Below are 4,724 nucleotides of genomic sequence, written 5' to 3'. Positions count from 1 at the left end.
TAATGCACTTAGAGCATTTTGTGTGGGGACACACACAATCGACTATAGAAAAACGATTTCTAAAAAACCAAATTCTATAAATTCGACCTAATTTCGTAGTGTAGACATACCCTAAATAATCTGCTTTGATCTGTTTGCTATCACTTATAATAATTTAAAATCAGTAAGTTTGGAGTGAAGTGTTTGGGAATCTTAGCTCAAGGGGCAGGGGCTGTTGCATTTCCTCTCTACATTCAGTGAGAGGTGAACTGGATAATAAATTCACACTGGTCAGGGTTTTGACCAGGGCAGGATGGTACAGCTCTGGGGTCCTAGGCTGGGAAGCTGGTGGTTATTTTGGCTGTAACCTCTCTATTGTTGGTTCATGCAGTGGCTAGTCAGCCTGCATGTAACTGCAGCTGGGTGTGTCCCTACCTGTATGTATGCTGGTGGAAGAGTAGAACCGGGAGCAGGTCTGCAGCTTTTCACAGCATCAGTGTGGAAGGGAGCCCAGACTGGTGAGTCAGAGGGCTCAGTGGTACCCCAATTCCAGGGGTATCAATTCCAGGGATATCAGTGGTACCCCAATTCCAGGGGTATCAGTGGTACCCCAGGTCCAGGGGTACCTGTGTGTACGCTGGTGGAAGAGTAGAACCGGGAGCAGGTCTGCAGCTTGTCACAGCATCAGTGTGAAAGGGAGCCCAGACTGGTGAGTCAGAGGGCTCAGTGGTACCCCAATTCCAGGGGTATCAATTCCAGGGGTATCAGTGGTACCCCAGTTCCAGGGGTATCTTTTTAAATGCATTTTTCTCTCCTTTCAGAAAACAAACGAATTAAGATTCATAGCAATAACTCAAAACCACCATATAAAAAAGAGCTATCTGTGTAGGGGCAAATATAGTGGAGAACCTAGGGAAATATGCTTCCTCTCCTTCCCATACATCTAATCTCATTCTCTGTAGTGAAGGCCTTAATGTTGGAGCTTCTCAAGGAAAATCTATAGTCTTCCATGTTTTCCTTACATTCAAAGATAATCTCTTGTATTATAGCTTATAGCCTGTGTAATTATTTATGCCAGTGAGAAGTTGGAGTAAAATGCTACTATTCTAAATTAGTAGAGCTGTACACGTACTTTAAACTGGTGCAAAATTACTGCATTTGGGACAGGGCAGTAGAGGATGTTTTGTGCTCATAAGTATCTGAGCAGCTTGTCAGCAAGTAAAGTCAAAACTTCTTTGGTGCATTACAACCTCAGCACCTTTTCCTTTATTTCTTAGTAACAGTTCCTTTCCAAGGTAGGTTCAGCTTCACAAAAGTAAAAAGAAAAGGAGTACTTGTGGCACCTTAGAGACTAACCAATTTATTTGAGCATGAGCTTTCGTGAGCTACGGCTCACTTCATCGGTACTTCTTTTTGCGAATACAGACTAACACGGCTGTTACTCTGAAACCTTCACAAAAGTATTTGCCTTAAATGCATTTGTCCAACACTTTAATTCCCAGGAAACTTAATCTTCACAGGGGAGATCAGGAGTCAAGACTCTGTTCTTGGAGACAGGATGAAGTTGATAAAACCACCAAAAAGGAGAATGAGGTAATCATTGCCTCTCCCTGAGTCATCTTTGATTGCAGTTCAGCAACTAGCCTTAGTCTGCTCTCCTGGTTACGAGGTCAACTGGGGGGGTTTGAAAAACTGATACCTATCAGAATCCTGTTAGAGTATGGAGTGGGAGGGTGACCACAGGTAAGCTTTTAGTATGCCTCTAAGACCATTTATTATTTCTTTAATGTTTTCTCTGTGACACTTTTACCCTAAGAATAATTGTAGTTTGCATTGTGAAAGCTGGTTGGTAACTGGTATATGCTGCTGTAGCCTCTGGAGAAAGATGACCCAGAAGTGCTGGACCCTAGTCAGAACTTGTGGGGTAATCAAAATGAAGTGGAAGCCTTGAATGAGGCTGGGGGTATGGCATTAAAGGGCAGCTAACCCTGAAATTGTGACATATGGACCATAATTAACAGGAGGGTATTGTAGTTTTAAGAACGCTTGATAGAGATCTTGTAGGTGTTTAAGATCAAGCGTTCTTAAAACTACAGTATGCACCTGCTGAAGTGAAGAAAGAGATTGACAGAGCCTGAAGAATACCCAGAAGTCACCTACTCCAGGACAGGCCCAACAAAGAAAGTAACAGAACATCACTAGCCATCACCTTCAGCCCCCAACTTAAACCTCTCCAGTGCACATCTACCAATGTGATATATGCCATCATGTGCCAGCAATGCCCCTCTGCCATGTACATTGGACAAATCGGACAATCTCTACGCAAAAGAATAAATGGACACAAATCAGACATCAAGAATTATAACATTCAAAAACCAGTCGGAGAACACTTCAACCTCTCTGATCACTCAATTTCAGACCTAAAAGTCGCAATTCTCCAACAAAAAAACTTCAAAAACAGACTCCAATGAGAAACTCCAGAATTGGAATTAATTTGCAAACTGGACACCATTAAATTAGCTTTGAATAAAGACTGGGAGTCGATGGTCATTACACAAAGTAAAAACTATTTCCCCATGCTAATTTTCCCCCCTACTGTTACTCACACCTTCTTGTTAGCTGTTTGAAATGGGCCATCCTGATTATCACTACAAAGGGTTGTTTTTTGATCCTGCTGATAATAGCCCACCTTAATTAATTGGTCTCGTTACAGTTGGTATGGCAACACCCATTTTTTCATGTTCTCTTTGTATATATATCTTCCTACTGTATTTTCCACTGCATGCATCCGATGAAGTGTGTTTTAGCCCATGAAAGCTTATGCCCAGATAAATTTGTTAGTCTCTAAGGTGCCACAAGTACTCCTCGGTTTTTTTGCTGATACAGACTAATATGGCTACCACTCTGAAACCAGTCACTTAGTAAAGTGGGTGCAAGCAAACAATATGTGCTTTAAGGTGGCTAAATATATACATTGAGGAACATAGGCTGTGCTTACAGCCTGGAGGACACTGTCCTGGGAAGTGGGGTGACTCAGAAAAAGGTTTGGGGGTTGTAGTGGATAATCAGCTGAACACGAGCGCCCAGTGTGATGCTGTGGCCAAAAGAGCTAATGTGATCCTGAGATGCATAAACAGGGGAATCTTGAGTAGGAGTAGAGAGATTATTATACCTCTATATTTGGCACTGGTGTGACTACTGCTGGAGTACTGAATCCAGTTCTGGTGCCCACAATTCAAGAAGAATATTGATAAATTGGAGATGGTTCAAAGAAGAGCCACAACAATGATTAAACATGTCTTATGGTGATAAGCTAAATAGATTGAAGTCTTTCAGCCTAACAAAGAGGAGGTTAAGGGGTAACTTGATTACTGGGTCTAAGTACCTACATGGGGAACAAATATTTAATAATGGGCTCTGCAATCTAGTCATGATCTAATGACTGGAAGATGAAGCTAGAAAAGTTCAGACAGTAAACAGTGTAAATTTTTAACAATGACTTATTGGAACAATTTTGTTAAGGGTCATGACGGATTCTCCATCACTGACAATAAGAAAAAATATCCAATATTGATTTTAAAAAATGTTGTAGGAATTATTTTGGAGCAGTGCTTTGTGGCCTGAGTTATACAGAAGTCAGACTAGATGATCACAATGGTCTTGGAATCTATGAATCTCGTTGCTCCTATTGGCATCTGGCAGAGGGCTTACCCATATTTGAATAAGGAAAATACCACCTCATTTTCTGCTCTTAAATTTGAAGTGTGAATTAAACGAAAGCATTATTCAAGGTTCATTCACTTTGTTTTTATTTCCGTGAGCAGTATTCAGTAACAAATTATTTTGTATTGCTGTTGTATTTGCTCCGTACAGGAATGCGAGCTTTGATTCCAGTGCGTGTTTAGCCAGTGAGGCGATCCTAAATAAACATGATTCAATCTGTAAGAATGAATACTTTATTTATTTGCATGCAGTATATGGAACAACTCATAGTGTATGTCTATGTTGCAGGCTTCCTGCGTGCTGTGCCATTCACCTCTGCCCAGATCCCTTTAATCCACACTCAACGCCCTCAAGTTTTCCTAGGCAAGTACAGTACCTGAGCTGGTGTGCTCATCAGGGGGTATGGAGCAGAGTGGGTATTGAGCTGTGACCTGACCTCCCCACCCCCACCTACTTTGCGGAGTTGCAAATGTGCAGGTACCTGGGTTCCACTGCGAGTCCCACAGTTCCCTGAACTTGTATCTTCCTTCCCTTCTTCCTATGCACTTCCTACTCACCCTCTGTGTAGTGGAAGCTTTCTTGTCCTCTTAAAAAAAACCCTGCAAAATACCTTCAAAAGACAAGCCTGGGAGCTTAAATTCCTAACTCTGCTAGACACTAAAAATCATGGTCTCAGCAGATACACTAGTTTTATGACTCATAACTACAATTTGTAACCTACTAACCCTCTTTTGTCCTATAACTACAGAGATGTTAATTTCCCACTTCATTGTAGGTGGTTTCTTGCAACATTTTAAGCATAAGCAGTTTACAATCTGTCCCACCTTGTATTTATTTGGTCCAGTAGAAGATATTACCTCACCCACCTTGTATTTCTGGAAGTTATCTGGCAGAGAAGTGAAGTTCTGTAACAGTCTTCCAAGGGGAGTAATAAAGGCAAAAAAAAACCTAACTGGTTTCAAGACTGAGCTTGGTGTGTTTTTTGTTTGTTTTTGTTTTGTTTTATGGTGGAGATTGTATGA

The 4,724-nt window shown here is 41.3% G+C and overlaps 1 long non-coding RNA gene across 1 annotated transcript; it reads left to right on the top strand.

The window, feature by feature from the left end:
- The first annotated feature begins 1,424 nt into the window (after positions 1-1,424).
- Positions 1,425-4,452, top strand: LOC122466192. The gene is made up of 3 exons (XR_006291531.1): positions 1,425-1,439; positions 3,316-3,330; positions 4,335-4,452. It is a non-coding gene; the product is annotated as an uncharacterized LOC122466192 (long non-coding RNA).
- The last annotated feature ends 272 nt before the right edge of the window (positions 4,453-4,724 follow it).

The sequence above is a fragment of the Chelonia mydas genome, chromosome 6, assembly GCF_015237465.2.
Source record: "Chelonia mydas isolate rCheMyd1 chromosome 6, rCheMyd1.pri.v2, whole genome shotgun sequence".
NCBI classification, from domain to species: domain Eukaryota; kingdom Metazoa; phylum Chordata; order Testudines; family Cheloniidae; genus Chelonia; species Chelonia mydas.
Note: the sequence above shows the minus strand (reverse complement) of the source record. Positions and strands in the feature narration are given on the sequence as shown.